Below are 19,093 nucleotides of genomic sequence, written 5' to 3'. Positions count from 1 at the left end.
AGGGAGGAAGGGAGGGAGGAAGGGAGGGAAGGAGGGAGGGAGGAAGGAAGGAAGGAAGGAAGGAAGGAAGGAAGGAAGGAAGGAAGGAAGGAAGGAAGGAAGGAAGGAAGGAAGGAAGGAAGGAAGGAAGGAAGGAAGGAAGGAAGGAAGAATTCTGTTATCTCCAATCTAATTGTTCCTCTCCTTTTCCCTGTGATTTTTCTGATCCCCAAAGACAGTCTGGTGCATTTGAACCTGGTAACCTGATTTAATCAAGAGCATTTAGGTACTTCTGGTTAATTCAGTTTCCAGCTCCCATTTCCCCTCAACAATGTGTTAGATCCCTGAGACCAAGAGACATATTATTTTGTTTTAACTTTGAAATCCTAGTGCCTAGTTCAATGCCTGACACCTACTAAGTGCTTAATACGTGTTTATTGAATGGAACATAACTAAATTCTTGGTGTAGTATAATTATCATGGTGTCTGAATTCAGAGAGTCTGGGTTCAAATCTAACTTCTGATGCTTAGTATTTGTGTGACCTTGGGCAAGTCATTTAATGACCATGGGCCTTGATTTCCTTTTTTTATGAAAATTAAAGGGTTGGAAGATATGTCAGTTCAATATCTTAACTTATGATCTTTATCATCCTCTCCTCTCCCAGGCCAAGGATCATTACTTTTGCTTAAGAAAACAAGCAAATTGAAGATTATCAGGTCCACCTTCTCTTAACCCTCTTTTACCATCTTTCTATACATAACAGGAGTCTTATCAAATATTTGATATTCCTCTTACTCATAACACCACTAAAAATACCTTTTCATTTTTCTTGAAATTCATCATAAACTTCAATTCATGGTAGGCTTTATTCTTCCTGACAATGAAATTTAAGACAAAATGTTTTTCAATTAAAACTATATTATTTTTCATTGCTATGACATGAAACTAAGAGACTCTTTGAAGGTTTCCTTATAATTTGTATTATGTGCATTCCAAAAGTAAACTGAAAACCTTTCCCCTAGACAATTTTTGCAACTGCCACTTTTCTGGTCTTTAAATAGAAGTCCAAGAAATAGGACACACTCAGGAACTGGCTAAGAAATCTAGTTTTAAATCATTCCCTCCTTGCTTCCTGCACAGTTGTTAAGAAAATGTATTAGACTGGTAAATATTTTGTGTATATTTGGAAGAGACTAAATAATTTTACTGCCTTTATTTTTCAACAGAGCTAGAAATGTACCTTAGAGAAATAATGTGGCACATGTGAAAGAGTGCCTGCTTTAGGGTCAGACAACTGGACTTATAAGTGAAACTCTGCCAATTGTAACCTGTAGGTGAATGGACAAATCACTTAGCTTCTCTTGTTTTTAATTTCCTCATCTGTAAAATTAAAGATTTAAAAGAGATGACTTTGAATGTCCCTTTTGGCTCTTAGCTATGATCTAATGATAAATAATTGAATCTCCAAATCATTTAAGTTAACAACTTGGTTTAACTAGCATTGATAAGGATTCCACATGCATACATGTTCTCTCTTGGTTCTTCCCCTACCGGTCTGAACAGCAGACTGTGCCCTTTGTTGGGTATTCACCCAGGTTATACCTTGGGTATTTCTCAAAGGTCTGTCATGAACTTTCTTACCACCAGCTCTAATGGCTTCAATTGTCATCTTTATATACATAACTCTCAAATCTTCTTGGCTAGTCCTAACCTTTCTCCCAAACTCCATTCTCCCATCTTCAGTTGCCTACTAGACATCTCAAACTGAATGTCTCATAAACATATTAAGCTAAAGATGTCTAAAACAGATCTCAACTTTCCCCAACCAAACTTCCCCTCTTCCTAACTTTCTTTTTGCGGTCAAGTGTATCACCATTCTTCAAGTAGCCCAGGCTCACAACCTAGGGGTCATTCATATACCTCATTCTTTCTCACCCCAAACCCCATATGCAATGATCAAGTCCTAACTTCTCTATGTTCATTATCTGTCATATCCTCCCCCTTTTCACCTCTGATACTTGTCACTACCCTGGAAGACTTGCTCTTCACCTCATGATTAGGTTATTGCAAAAGCCTGTGGTTTTGTATCCTTCCCTCAAGGTTCCATTCCAATCCATTCTCTACTGTGTACAAGTTTAACCATGTCACTCCCCTACACAATGAAATATAATGTCTCCCTATTGCCTCCAGGATTAAATATAATTAAATATAAATCCTCTGACTTTTAAAATGTTTCATAATTGGAACCTTTTTTTTTTCCTCTTTTCAGTCTAGACTTTACTCTTATCCACAAAATCTGCGATCCAGTGACACTGGCCTCCTTTCTCTTCCTCCCATCTGATACTTTGTCTCCTAACTCTGATAATTTTCACTGGCCACCCTGTCCCCTCTTTCCTGGAATGAACATCCTCCTCATCTCAACCTTCCAGTTTCCTTGGCTTCTTTCATGTCTAAAATAAAATTCTACCTTTCATAGGAAGTCTTCCCAAGACCTCCTTAACCTTGTTGCCTTCCCTTTGAGACTACTCTCTGCCAATTCATCCTACGTAATGGTCTTTGTACATAGGGTTTTGCATGTTTTCTTCCCCATTAGACTGTGAGCTCCTTGACATCCTGGACTGTTTGTTTTTTTTTTCCTTATATTTCCAATATTTAGGACAGTAACTGGCACCTGCTATGCACTTAATTCATGCTAGTTGATGATTTTTTTTCCAAAATGGACTTTTTAAGCATCAAAATTTGATATAATTGAATAAATTGAAATAAAATTACAAAGTCCCCTCCTTGAAAAACAGCACATATTGAACCCACTTTGTTTGTTTTGTCTAAGGTAATTATGGTACACAATTATTATTCTTTATAGAACAATAATGGGATAATTTTCTGAGTTGCCAGAATAAATAGGTCTGTTTACCCCTACACCAAATGGCTCTAGACTGTAATGCACTTTTAGTTTTTGTGTTTTAATAGCCTCTCTATCTCTTCCATCATGGTAAATACCATTCTTTCATCATGGCATTATATACCACTAAGCACTCTCTTTGCATGAAGCTGTGCACACTATTCTGATTCTAATACTTTCCAGGATGAATATTACGATATCCATGCATGATAAAATGCGAATTGTGTACGTGAAACCATACTTTGGTTTATTTTATTTTGAATTTGCCATTTACTTTCTCTCTCCTACCTCTTCCAATTAAAAAGGAAAAAGAAAACTCATGTGATAAACATGCATAACTAAGCAAAGTAAATTTCCACATTATCCATATATAAACATGTGGCTCATTCTTCATCCAGAATCCATAAGCAATCTTTCAGGAAGTTATTTAGCATACATCATCATCTAGCCTCGAGAATCATAATTAGTCATTGCATTTACCAGAGTTCTTAAATATTTCAATGGTCTTTATGTTTGTAATATTTTTTAATTATTCTAGAAATTGTTATCCTGGTTCAGCTAACTTTATTCTAAATCAATTCATATGAATCTTCCACAGATTCTCTGACAGTTATGATTATATTACTTTCATATCCCATAATTTGGTCAGCCATTCTCCAATTGACTGCACTCTATTAATTTTTTCAGTTTTTAAGGTACCACTAATAACTATATATACCAGTCCTTTCTCTCTATCTTTGATCTTTTTTGGTTTTTAGTAGAGGCATTGATGTCCAAGTAGATGCACAATTTAATGACTTTTGGAGGGATTATTACAAACTGATGACCAAAATGAATGTCTGGAAATCACAGCTCAGCCAAAAGGGTATTAATGTACATACTTTCTACAGCCTCTCCAATGTATGACATTTTCCTTTATTATAATCTTTACTGATCTGATATATATGAAGTAGAACCTATGAGATTCAATTTAATTTGCACTTTCCTAATTACTAGTGAATTTGGAGCATTTTTTAATATGACTGTTGACAACCTAGAAGTTCTCCTTCACAGAATTGCCTGTTCACATCCATTGACTATTTGGGAATGACATTCATTCTTTTCAATTTGAAACAATTCTTGTTATATCTTGGAAATGAGAAAATTGTTGGGAAAATGTACTGCAAGGAATCTTTCTCCAGTTAACTGTGTTCTTTCTAATTTTAGCTGTACTGCCTTTTGTTTCTGCAAAATCTCTTTCATTTTCTGTAATCAACTCATCTATTTTCTCCTCTGTGATATTATCTTTCCCTTGTTTGGAAATGAATTCTTTTTTATTCATGGATCTGAAAGGAAATTTCTTCTTTATTTCTCTCATTTCTTTACGATGTTACCTTTTACATCTAAATAATGTATCCATTTGGAGCTAATGTTGGTAAATGTTGTGAGGTGTTGGGGTGTTACAACAGACTGTTCTCTTTCCATACTAATTAGTGATTATATCAGGTCTCATGGATTTAATTATCATCTCTATATGAATGATTCTCAAATCTACCTTTCTTGCCCCAATTTGTCTATGACCTCCAATCTCACATCTCCCACTGTTTTTCAGACTGTATGCCCAGTAGACATCTTAAACTTAACAGATCCAAAATGGAACTGAATATCTTTCCCCATAAATCCTCCCCTTCTCTCTACCTTACCTATTACTGTGAAAGGCAACACCATCTTCCTGGTCCCTCATAACTTAGGTGTCATTGTTGCCAAGGTCTGTAAATTTTGGCTTCACAATATCTTTCAAATATGACCCCTTCTCTCCTTTGATACTGCCACCACTCTGGTGCAGACCCTTATTACCTCATATCTGGACCATTTCAATAGCCTACAGATAGAAGGAATGTCTGCCTTAGAAGTCACTCCTCACTCCAATTCATCTTCCATTCAGCCTCTAAAGTGATTTTCCTAAAGCACAGTTCCAACTGTGTCATCTTTCTACTCAATAAACTCTAGTGCTCCCTTTTGGTTCCAAAATCAAATATAAAATACCCTGCTTGGTTGTTAAAGTCTTTCTTAACCTGGCCCCTTCCTTCCTTTCTAGTTTTCTTACACCTTACTTAACTCCCCATATTCTGATCCAATGACACTGACATTTTGCTGTTCCATGAATAAGACGCTCTGCCTTTTGACTCCAGATATTTGCTCTGTATGTCCCTCGTACCTGGAATGCTCTCCCTCTTCATCTCAGCCTCCTCACTTCCCTGACTTCCTTGAAGTGCCAACTAAAGTTCCATCTTCTACAGGAAGTCTTTCCCAATTCCTCTTAATACCAGTGCCTTTTCTCTGCCAGTTACTTGCTACTTGTAGTGTGTGTGTGTGTGTGTGTGTGTGTATAACTTGTTTGTATATATTTATTTATTGTCTCTCCCACTAGATTGTGAATGCCTCTAGAACAGAGACTCTTTTGTCTCTTTTTGTTCCCAGTACTTAGCACAGGGACATACATATAGTAGGCACTTAATGAATGTTTATTTTTTTTTCCTAGCAGTTGTTAAAGAATAATGAACTCTAACTCCAGTAGCTGGAGTGATTGATTTTATCAAACATTATTCAATTATATTCTTCCTTTATATGTTGTGTGTCTAATGATAGCTTGCATTTATATAACTAATACTTGCAAAACATCTTCTACTTATTATCTTATTTGATCTCCAAAACTACTCGGCAAGGGAGGTACTATTGTTTTCCCATTTAACAGATAAAAAAATCGGAGGCTGACAGAGATTAAGTGAATTTGCCAGGGTCACATAGATAATAAATGTCTGAGGTAGAATTCAAATTCAAATTTTTTCTTACTCTAAGTTCAAAATTCTATGATACCACCCAGCTAACTACTACATAATTCTACTTAATGTTTTCTAATCACTGGCTTCTCTATTCTTAACTAGAACCAGATAATATACATGATTATTATTTTTGTAGCAATAGTCTGAAATCTGATAATACTAGACATGCTTCCTTCCCATTTATTTTTAAAAATTGTTTCCCTTGAGATTATTAACCTTATGTTTCCTCTGGATGAATTTCATCATAATTTTTACTAGCTATATAAAGTAATCCTTTGGTAGTTTAATTGAAATTGCAATGGATAAGTAAATTAAATTAGTTTATGCGATTTTTCAATTTTATCAAATAGATTTAGCCTACCCCAACATTTAATATTCCTCCAATTATTTATCTTTATTTCTATAAAAATGTTTTGTAGCTTTATTCATACAGTTTCTACCTGTTTCTTGATAGGTAATCCCCCAAGTATTTTATATATTCTGTAGTATTATTAGGAGGAAATCATATTTTTATATCTTCTTTCTGGTTTTTGCTAGTAATATGTTAAAATGTTGATGGTTTATATGGATTCATTTTGTATCATGAGACTATGGTGATATTATTATTTTTAAATTCATTTTGCTTCAATCTCTAGAGTGCTCTCAGTAAACTCAGTTTATCCTCAAAATATATATATATATATATATATATATATATATAATATTGCCTATGATAATTCTATTTCTTTTCTCTTTTCTTTTTATTATACCTACCATTTCTAGTCATAAGTAGTATTGCAAATAGCGGATATACTTGTTTCACCCCTGGTATTACTAGAGACCTCCAATTTATCCCCATTACATATAATTCTGAACTTGAAGAGATATTATTTAACATGTTAAGGAATGGTCCATTTATTTCTATAGTTTCTAATGACAAAAGGTCAAAGTTTCCAGATCAAATGAAAATTTCTAAGTAGTCAAAAAGAAAGAACCAAGGAGTCACATTTAGGATCAGTAAACTTTGGTAGCTACAATTAGAAAGGGAGAGAATAAGGGAAGGAATAGGCATCTATTAAGCACCTACTATGTTCCAGGCACTGTGAAAAACCTTTACAAAAATCTCATTTGAATTTAATAACACCCATGTTAGGATGGTGTTATTATTATCCCCATTTTAGAGTTGAGAAAAAGGAGAGCTTTGGACACAATAGTTCCAAAAGGCAAAAAATAGAAACCAACAACCAATACTTACCCATTTGGCAACACTGAGTATACTTTTACAAGGCAAAAAAAAATGTCTTTAATGAAAGAGAGAATTTCTGAGCATACTCGATGAAATGTTCAGAACTAAGTAGACACTTTGAAATGGAAATGTAGTAGACAAAAAAACATAGTAAGATAGACAATTTAATAAATTGAAAGGGATCATGTGAGAATAAATTATTTACATGCTAACATGGAGATAAAACAAGTATCCTTTTAGAGCCTTCATTTATAGAAGAATCATGGGGTGTGGAGGAAATATGAAAGACAAAAGACCAGGAGAGGAGTATATTTACTTTGTTTTAATGGTTTTAGGAAAAGAAGAAAATGAGAGGTATAGGGGATTATACTTGGGTTGCAAGTAAGTGAAAAGAGAGCAAACTTTGTTATATAATAGGGGTAGAAGAACATATAAATGTGAAAGATGGGGTAGTGGGAAGAAACATCTCATAGACCTCAGTTTTAAATGGACAAGGGAAAATTGAGTTCACTTCAATAATCACACACACACAACACACACACACACACACACACACACACACACACACACACTCCATAAAGGAGAAGAGTATTAAACTCATCAGAGAAATAGGCAAGCACACTTAGAGGGAGGAAGGGAATAAAAGAAGGATAGCAGTAGTCATAAGTATAAATCAAAGGAGGGTTGAGGAAGTAGTGATAAACAAAACAAATTCCAACATTGGAATACATAATGTGGGAGGAGGAAGGAAAAGAAAGATCTAAAAACCTGTGGTTGGAGTTGAGTAAAAGGGGAGATAAGAGGGACAATGGGACTAGATCATATCATTTACAATTCACTAGTTTTAGGCAAACTCCTCTTTCACCACCTTCTACTTTGTAATGAAGGGAACACTGGGGGAAAGGAGAAAAAAGTAAAACAAAACATGATTTAGGGAAATATGTAATTATATGAATGGGATAAATTCACCTATAAAATGGAAGAGGATAGAAGTTTGGATTAGAGATCAGAATCTAACAACATGTCCTTTGCAAGAAATACACTTGTAATTTAAAAATCTACCTAAAATGAGAGACTTGGGCACAATCTAATCTGCTTCAGGTGATTTTTTTTTAAGGAAGGGTATCAATCATGGTTTCAGGCAAGATTTTAGTAAAAAGTGACATAATAAAAGGAATAGTCAGAAAAACATCATGCTTGACAGCACCTTAGATAACAAATCAATATGAAATATATACATATGCATACATACATATATACACACATGCATGCATGCATACATACATAATACAACAAATAGCATAGCATCTGGATATTTAAATGAAAGGTTAAACAAATTTCAGGGAGAAATAGAAAATAAAACCATAATAGCAGGACACTGCAATGTACCTCTTTCCAATGTGAACAAATTTATAAAAAAATAAAGTAAGGAAGAAGTTAATGACATGAATACAACTTAAATTAAATTAGGAGTGATAAATTCCTAATGATTACTGAAAGAGAAAAGAAAGAAATTTACACATCTTTTAGATATGCACAACACTTTTACAAAAATTAACCATATTTTGGGGTTTAAAAAAATGTTACAAACAATTCCACATGGAAAATGCAGGAAAGGATAAATACTGAACACATTTTTTACTAACCACAATGAAACACAGATTATTTTCTCAAAAGGATTTCTGAGGAAAGTATTTAAAATTAATTAGATATTAAATAAGATAATCATTAAGAATTTGTGGATCAAATAACTCACCATAAAAAAGAAAAGTTTCATCAAAGAAAATTACAATACCAAAAAAAAAGTAAATTACAATTCAACAATACACCAAAAAATTATTGGATATAACCAAAGCATTCTTCTTTCAAGAAAAATGCATAAGTATATGTCTCCAAAAGAGAAAAAGAATGAACCAATGAATAGGGGATGCAACAACAAACACCAGAAAAGAAATAAATTTCAAAACTCTAAACTAACTTCAAATAGAAATTCTAAATATCAAAAGAGAGATTAATGAATAAAAGAAAGAAAAATATTTAATTGATAAATAACAGTAGGAGTATTTTTTTAAGAACCCAGAGGGAAAGACAGGAGATTCTATGTGCCAAACAAGTCGAAGCACCACCATCTCCTTGAACACCATCTCCCTTTAGTCCTGATGAGAACTGTCCAGTATGAGCATCACAAGAGACTTGAGAATAGCAATGTCTCACCAAATGACTAGAACTGATTCTAGTCCAGACCCCACATCCATAAAAAGGTAAGAAATCATTGTGGAAAGGAGGTTCACCTTCCTCATCACCACCCACAACTTTTGACCACCTGCAATCAGTGGGTAGAAAGCCATAGCAGCCCTGGGAATGACAGCACCTGCCCACACCACTAGACCTACTGCCTACTGAAACATCACAGACATAATTTAAGGGTAAAACTGGGGAAAGGGGAATAGTCATATTTACCTCCTGCCAACCAAGTGCCACACATAGGAAAGACTAGCCACTGCACATGAAATATCAATGTACCCTGAGGGGCTGAAAGGAGTCAGTGGATACCAGGCAAGTCAACCACCACTATCACCTTGCCAACAATATATCTAGAGATGCTGCTGGCAGGAGAAGTCTATCAGTGGAACAGATTAGGTATGGACCAGAATCTGCCCTTAACCTGTGAGTGGCCAGAGCCATACAAAGCAATCCAGAGGCAGAAGATTCAGGACACAAATAGAAGTTTAATTTGAAAATGAGGAATAGCTTGCAAGCAGAAGTCCTCTTGAGGAGGAGGGCTTAACATGCTGGGACAAAAGCAGTGCCTGTATACATAAAGTGGGGGGAAGTGGATGAGGATCACAACCTAATCATTCTTAGATCTTGAGAAGCAGTGCCCATGGCAGCCTCATGCATGGACAATGCAGGCATTCCTGAGTCCTATGGGAATGGTCTCCAAGCTGATTGTCTCACAACAGGGTGTAGAATCAGAGTTAGCAGAGTAGGAAAAGGATTGCAATACCTGGTTCAGTTCACTTAGCTATTACAAGAAACAGGGATTGTCAAAAGGTGTGATGAATGACTTTACACTGCAACATGTTAGCTCTCAGGTCCCTGGAAAATAGGGGTCAGAGAACACCTGGTGCTGGTCAAAGCAATACACTTTGCCAGAGGGTGAGATCATCCAGAGTGCAAAGGATTGTTGTTATGCCAAGCTCGGGGCACAAGTCTTCTTGCTGGTCCTTAGCTTTAGAAAACAGGGTATCTCCAAATATCTTGACAGGTATAAAGTATATAGAAGCAAAAACTGTAGCACTGTGTTCAAGAAACTCAAAGACCCCTTATTATTTGACAAAAACTTCTGAGGAAACTGAAAATAAGTCTGACAGAAATTAGCTATGTGGACCAATCATATAATTTTGATTACATAAAACTGGTGTATAAAAAAAATCAATGCAGTCAAAAGCAGTTAAAATCAGAAGGGAAACAAGTAACTAGAAATATATATATATATATATATGTGTGTGTGTATGTGTGTGTGTGTGTATATATATATATATATATATATTTCAGTAAGTTTTGCTGATGAAATTTTTGTATCCAAGATTTATAAAGAACTGATTATAATTTGTAAAAATAGAGTCATTCTCCATTGGATAAATAGTCTTGCTTTTTATAATAAAATATGCTGCAGGATATATAACTAAGACATAGAAGGTGTTTTCTTTTTTTAAGTAGATCAAGGAAGAAATTATCTTTTGAATTTATAGAGAAAATTTCATTACAAAACAAGTAGAAGAGACATTGCCAGAGGATAAATAGCTCTGATTTTTGCATCAAGGTCTACCTTTAGCAGACCTATGGACCCCTTTCAGAATAATGTAAAAGCATTAAACAAAATATAAAGTATTATAACAGATACTAAATTATGTTGAAATATAGTTATCAAATTTTTTAAGATAAGTTCACCAATGGCAGTTTAAGAACCTTTGATATAGACTGCTATCTTTAATGAACAGAGAAGAAAGGAAAGAAGAGGAGAGTTGGGGAAGGGAAGAAGCAGGAGGGGAGTAGGGGAAAAAAGGGAAGGGAGGAAAAGGTTTGGGGAGGGGAAGGGGAAAAGAAACAAAGAGGAAAAAAGGAATGCAAGACAAAAAGGTAAAAAGGAAGGAAAACTGAGACAAGGAGTCACTGAGTAACCTTTAAAATGCAAAGAAAAGAACCTAAAGAAGTGAAAAAAAAAACCACACAGATAAGTAGGAAAGAAAGCTGTACATGGCAGAGATCTGAAAATTTCACATATTTTTTTCTGTTTATATGTGTGTATACACATGTATATGGAAATTTGCATTTCTTTGGATTTTTAGTTTTAAAATAATAAAATTTTTTAAAGATAAAACTTCCTTCTACTAATAACAATAAATTAGACCCTTCCTCTGCTAACTGTGTGACCATTGACAAAAAAAAACTTAAAATACTCATTGCCCCTAGACAACTCTTTATCTATAAATGTAGGTGAACTGCTTATCTATATCAATGGAGAGTGTTTCTACACTTGGAATGCTCTACCCCAAAGCAGTGATCCAGAAAAAAATCAAATTTGCTTCAAGCAAGACAGATCTTTTAAAGAAAATGACTATTAACAGGGCAGTCCTATCCAGATAGGAACTCTAAGCCATATCTTATAAGGAGTGATATCATCTTTACTTTACAAAACACTGGGAAAACTATTTGGAATACTAAAACACTTCTGGTCATCACAGATTTGAAGAGATAAGAAAAAGTACAGAAAAGGGTAACTAAAAATAATGCAAGGTCTTGAGAATATGACCTGTCAAGAGAGATTAAGTGAATAAAATCTTTTTTAGTTCAGAAAAAAAAAACCTCACTGCAGTAGGTGGGGATGAGACAATTCCAAAGGCTATAAATATGCTATTTGAAGAGGAAACAAAGTAGGAAAAGAAACTGCATATATTAAAGAGGAATGTCAAAACAAAGAATAATGAATTTAAATTTAAGAAAAAATTTAAGTTGAAAAAGAAACATTTTTTTTTCAGATGCCAAGTATAAACTGATAAAGTTTCAGTATATCCTACAAGGTCATTCTCCACCCTCTTGCTCTTAAAAGAAGTTGTGCTCAGGCTAATCTTGAAGAAGACCATCTAAGTACTAGACAGAAGGAAGCTGCTATCTGCCAGGGACCATGATAAATGCTTTACAAATGCTATTTCAGTTATTTCTTGTAGCCACCCTGAAACAGTGGTGCTGTTATTATCCCTATTTTACAGTTGAAGAAATTGAGATAGACAAAAATCAAGTGACTTGCCCCAAGTCACACAGCTAGTGTCTGGAGCAAGATTCTTGGGTCTGAATCTCAGGGCTTCCTGACTCCAGGCCCAGTGCTCTATCCGCAGTCATACCTACCTGCCTCTTACAAGCTAGTTTAGAGTTTCTTGACAAACTGATTGTTTAAACAAAGGAATCCAGCAGTCAAGTGTACCTTATGTCATTATATAACTTAATTTCCAGTTATTTAGCCAGGTGTTATCATAACAAGATAGGGCTACTCTGATGTCTGAAAAAGGCTTTTGGGGTGCTAGAAATTCATTAAGAGAGAGAGAACTCAGTTTTATGAACCCAATTTATAGCCAGCAAAGACCCTGAATGCTTACAACATAGCCTCCCTGGAGGGAAAGGAAAGGATTAATTGTCCTGTTAAGTCACATGTAAAGTTCTGTGAATATGCCCAGCACTCATGTCAGAGCTGGAAGTGATCTTTGTCAGCAGTCATCTAGTTCAACATAACAAAAAAGAATCTGTCTACAACACAGTTGATAAATGTTAAGCTTTCAATTGCTAGAAAGCCTCTAGTAAAGGTTTTACTTTTCTAAACTAAGGTGGTACAGCTCATTCTGCCTTTAGATAGCTCTAATTGTTATGACTTCATCCCACCCCAACCACATATCCCATCATAACAACAAAGCTAAATCTGTCATTTGCAACTTTCAACAGTTGCTACTACTTCTGCCATCTGGGGCAAAAGAAGCCTTCTAATCCTTCTACATGACAGCCTTTCAAATACTTGAAGACAGCTATCATCCTCCCACCCCTAGCCATACTCCCCCCACTAAGTCTTCTCTTCTTCAGATCAAAAAACCGTCTTGTTTTCTATTACTAGAAGCTAAGTGGTATAAAAGATAGAGCCCTGATTTGGGGTAGGGAAGGTCCAACTTTTAGTCCTGCCTAAGATAATTACTCATTTAACTTCTTTCAGCCTCAGTTTTTTCATCTAAAAATTGAGGATAATAATAGTAACTATATTCAAAATGCAGAATGAGACACATTTCTGGAAATGACAAAGAGGAGTTTACTTTGCTTGACTATGCATAATTACTACAAGGACTTTTTTTATATTTTTTCTTTGTTTAACTGGGATTAGGGAGGTACAGAGGTAGGAGAAGTGAGAGGAGGTAAAAAAATGTTTGGAAAGAAGAGGAAAATTATATCAGTTATAGAGTACACTCAGATTTATACAAAGTAGGGGGTTTACAAACAAAGACAAAGTTATATTTGTAACAATATGAAAATTGTTCTTAGAAAAACATGTAAAGACTTGCATGAAATAATGAAGAATGAAATGAGCAGAACCAAGAGAACATTTTATATAGTAACAACAATTCTGTTTTAAGAATGACTTTGAGTGAATAAGTCATTTTGACTATTACAAATACCCAAAATAACCACAAAGGGCATATGAAGGAATATACCATATGCATTGAGAAAAAGAACTGATAAATAAAGTATGTATACAATGATTACACACACACACACACACATATATAATATGTATGTATATACATATATATATATACACACACATTTGTGTCTAATAGCTATATCTAGGATGGGAGAAGAGAAGAAAGGAAAAAAAATAAATTTGCATTACTTTATTATAAATTTAAATGGAATAGCAAGTTGTGAATAATAGATTTACAGTTTCAAGTGCATTGTTTATGGTACTATGCTATGGAAATATTTGCTTTATCCCATAAATTAAAAATAAAATACAACAACTTATCACAAGGATAATATACCCTATTATCAAGTAGGATTGTTACCAGGAATGCAAGACTGGTTCAATATTAGGAAATCTATCAGCATAATTGACAATATCAACAAAAAAATTTACAGAAATCATATCATTATCTCAATAGATACAGAAAATCTCTTGACAAAATACAGCACCTATTCCTATTAAAAAAAAAACATTAGGGGGCGGCTAGGTGGCACAGTGAATAGAGCACTGGCCCTGGAGTCAAGAAGACCTGAGTTCAAATCCAGCGTCAGACACTTAACACTTACTAGCCATGTGACCTTGGGCAAGTCACTTAACCCCAATTGCCCTACCTTCCCCCCTCCAAAAAGTAAAAATAAAAATATAAAAAAACCATTAGAGAACATAGGAATAGATGGAGTTTGCCATAAAATAAGTAGCATTTTCCTAAAATGATCAGAAAGCATTACATGTAATGGGGATAAGCTAAACGCATTTCCAATAAGATCAAGGGTTAAATAAGGATGTCCATTATCATCATTACTCAACATTGTACTATTAAATGTTAGCTTTCACAATAAGATAAGAAAAAGATAGAAGAAATTAAAATAGGCAATGAAGAAACCAAGCTATCATTCTTTCAGATGATATGATTGTATACTTAGAGATTCCTAGAGAATCAGCTAAAAAACTACTTGAAATAATTAACAACTTTAGCAAAGTTGCAGAATATAAAATAAACCCACACAAATCATTGGAATCTCTATATATTATTAACAAAGCCCAGGAACAAGAAAGTGATATAGAAATTCTATTTAAAATAACTGTGGACAAAGTAAAATATTGTGGAGTCTACCTGCCAAGACAAACTCAGGAACTATACGAATGCAATTACAAAACACTTTTGATGCAAATAAAGTCAGATCTAAATAACTGGAAAAATAGCAGTTACTTGTGAGTAGACTGAGCTAATACAATAAAAATGACAATTCTACCTAAATTAATTTACTAATTCAATGCCATACCAATCAAACTACCAAAAATTATCTTATAGAGCTAGAAAAAATGACAAAATTCATCTGGAAGAACAAAAGTCCAAAATATCAAAGGAATTAATGAAAAGAAATGCAAGGGAAGGTAGCCTAGCTATACCAAATCTAGAACCATATTATGAAGCAGCAATCATCAGAACTACTTGGTACTGGCTGAGAAAAAGAGTGGTGGATAAGTGAAATAGGTTAGGTACACAAGATACAGTAGTGAATGACTATAGTAATCTAGTGTATGATAAACCCAAAGACTTTAGCTTCTGAGATAAGAACTCCCTATTTGACAAAAACTACTGGGAAAATTGGAAAGCGGTTTGGCAAAACCTAGGTATAGACTAATATGAAAATGGGTGATTTAGACATAAAGATTTTAGTCCATAACCATATTAGGAAAGCCAGAAATAGTTTACCTCACAGATCTATGGAGAAGGGAAGAATTTATGACCAAAAAAGAAAAAGAAAACACTATGAAATACAACATGGATAATTTTGACCACATTAAATTAAAAAGTTTTTTTGCACACAGGGCAGCTAGGTGGTACAGTGAATACAGCACTGACCCTGGAGTCAAGAGGACCTGAGTTCCAATCCGGCCTCAGACACTTAACACAAAACTAGCTGTGTGAGCCTGGGCAAGTCACTTAACCCTAACTGCCCTACCTTCCCCCTCCAAAAAGCAAAAAAAAAAAAAAGTTTTTCCACAAACAAAGTTAATGCAATCAGAACTAGAAGGGAAGCAGAAAGCTAGGAAATTATTTTTACAACCAGTGTCTCTGATAAAGGCCTCATTTCTAAAATATATAGAGAACTGAGTCAAATTTAGAAGAATACAAGCCATTCCTCAAGTGATAAATGGTCAAAAGATATAAACAGGCAGTTTTTACATGAAGAAACTAAAACTTTTGGGGCGGCTAGGTGGTGTAGTGAGTAGAGTGCCGGCCCCAGAGTCAGGAGGACCTGAATTCGGATCTGGCCTCAGACACTTAACACACACACACACATACACACACACACACGCACACACATACACACACACACACACACACACACACTAGCCATGTGACCTTGGGCAAGTTACTTAACCCCAATTGCCCTCCAAAAAAAAAAAAGAAAAGAATCTAAAACTATCTACATCCATTTAAAAAAATGCTCTAAATCACTATCAATTAGAGAAATGCAAATTCAAACAACTCTGAGGTACCACTTCACACCTTTCATATAAGTTAATATGACAAAAAAAGGAAAATATAAGTGTTAGGGAAGATATGGGAAAATTGGAATACTAAAGCATTGTTGGTGGAGTTGTGAACTGATAAAACATTCTAGAAAGCAATTTGGAATTATGCACAAAGGGCTATAAAACTGTGCATACCTTTGGATCAAGCAATACCACTTCTTGGTCTGTATTCCAAAGAGATCATAAAAATGGGAAAAGGACCCACATGTACAAAAATATTGATGGCAGCTCTTTGTGTGGTAGCAAAGAATTAGAAGTCAAGAAGTCCATCAAATGGAGAGTGGCTGACCAAGTTGCAGTGTATGAATATAATAGGATACTATTGTTCTTTAAGAAATAATGAGCAGTCAGGTTTTAGAAAAACCTGGAAAGACCTGAATAAACTGAAACTGAGTGAAGTGAGCAGAACCAGGACAACAAATGGCAGCTTTGACAGACTTAGTACTCAGCAATGCAATGATCTAAAACAATTCCAAAAGATTCATGATGGAAAGTGCTATCCACATACAGAGAAAAAAAAAACTGGAATTTGAAAGCAAATTGAAACATACTATTTTCTCTTTTTGATGCTTTTTTTCTTACTAGTGGTTTTCTTCTTTTGTTCTGATTCTTCTTTCACAACATAACTAATGTGGAAATATGCTTAATATGATTGTACATGTATAGGATACATCAGATTGCATGGTGTCTTGTGGAGAGGGAGGAAAGGGACAGAGAAAAAATTCTGGAACTCAAAATCTTATAAAAGTGAATGTTGCAAACTAAAAATAAGCAAATAAATAAATTTTAAGGAAATTAAAAATGTCACAGCCCATTAATTGTTACAAATTAAACATACACACACACATACACATAACTGTTGCTGTTGTGCTTGTCTTTAATTCTCAAAGAGGACATGACTTGCAGATGACTTTGATTTGAGTGAGGGAGGGCTGTGCAAGGTCACTAGGCTCACCTTCTCCTCAAGAGCCATCTGGTTCCAGTGGCCAGACATCCATCAGGACAACTGAAGGTAGCCCAGGATGCAATGGGAGACCCTGGCTATTTCAGGCTAAGGTCTTTTCAAGTGCTCTCTTTGAGTGAGAGAACGCCCATTCCGCGAATAGACCTTTAAAGTAGTTGCTCAGGGATAGTCCCTTTAATTAAAAATAAAATCAGACTGAGAAGGGAAGACCCTCAGTGTTCCTGGGAAAGAGAGAGAGAGACAGAGACAGAGAGAGTGACAGAGACAGAGACAGAGAAAGAGAGACAGAGACAGAGAGAGAGAGAGAGAGAGAGACAGAGAGAGAGAGAGAGAGACAGAGACAGAGACAGAGACAGAGACAGAGACAGAGACAGAGACAGAGAGACAGAGACAGAGAGAGAGCCTTCATGGATTATTAGAAACTAAATAATCAGAGAGCAATGAGAAGAATTCTGGCATGGAATAGAGAGATGGAGCAAAGACAGGAGAGGAGATGGGAGACAATTCAGTTCAACAGGCAATTATAAGGCAATTGTGCAAAATGCTGGGTGCAAGGGATCCAAAGGAAAAATGGAAAATATCTGTCCTCAAGGAATTATTCTCTGGAAGTATACAACACTCACACAAGTAACTAAATACAAAAATAGAGAGAGTAGTAGAAAATACTTTCAAGAGGAAGAGAATGCCAGCAACTGGGGGGATCGAGAAAAACTTTATGTAGGAGGCTTTACCTGATATGTGATATGAATGAAGCTAGGGATTTTGTCAGGAAGAAGTAAAGAGGAAGATAGGAAGAAGTAAGGAGTCTAGACAGGGAGGACCACTTGTGGAAATGCAAAGAGGCTTCCATCAGTGATAGAATCTCCTGTGTGGGGAATAGCCATCAGGGCAGTTTCACTGGAAAAGAGATTGACAGTGAATATATTAGTCTGGTTGAAACTGAGGGTTCTTGGAGATCAGTAGAATAAGATAAGATTTTAAAGTTAAGTTCAAGTCTGATTATGAAGAAACTTGAATATAAAATGACAGAGTTTAGAATGCATGTTTTTCATAGGAACCTATGATAGGCAATGACATTGTGAACTGAGAGTTAATATGATAGCTAATATTAATATAGGCCTTATCATTAGATATTTATAAGAAAATTGTTCTTGTTAGTTTTACAGGCAAACCATCATCACCTACAAAACAAGGTTTGATAGAGCAGAAATTGTGCTGCATTTGGAGTCAAAGGACATACTTGTATTTGAATATCAGCTCAGCTATTTAATACCCTTGTCACTGTGGGCAAGTCTATGAACATCTTTAGGTTTCAGGTTTCTCACCAATAAAATGTGAGAAGTGGACAACAGATCCTCTAAGGTTACCCGTTATCTCTAATCTATGATCTTATGATGTTATGGCTGGAAGGAGGGTTGAGAAACAGGGCTACATAGATTTATTATGACAAGGTATAATGGAAAAACCATTCATGTTGAAATTAAAAGTTCTGGGTTTGAATCCTGACTCCAATTATGCTAGACAATTCACTTCACAAATCATTTAACACCTTGAGACTGTTTCCTCATTTATAATTAAATAATAATAATATTTGGAGTGGCTAGGTGGCTCACTGAATAGAGCACCAGCCCTGGAGTCAGGAAGACCTGAGTTCAAAGCCAGCCTCAGACACTTGACACACTTACTAGCCTTGTGACTTTGGGTAAGTCACAACCCCAATTGCCCTCCAAAAGCTATTATTATTATTATTATCATTATTATATTTACCCTGCCTTTACAGGGTTGTTTTTAACATTGTTGTTTGCTCTAAAATCGATTTTTAACTCTTTCTAAAAGTTAATTGCCCTCAAATGATAAAGATTTTATACTTTTAAG

Source organism: Petaurus breviceps, unplaced genomic scaffold, assembly GCF_028583685.1.
Source record: "Petaurus breviceps papuanus isolate PSGF00001 unplaced genomic scaffold, PetGlider_PUasm1.0 42, whole genome shotgun sequence".
NCBI lineage: Eukaryota > Metazoa > Chordata > Mammalia > Diprotodontia > Petauridae > Petaurus > Petaurus breviceps.
Note: the sequence above shows the minus strand (reverse complement) of the source record.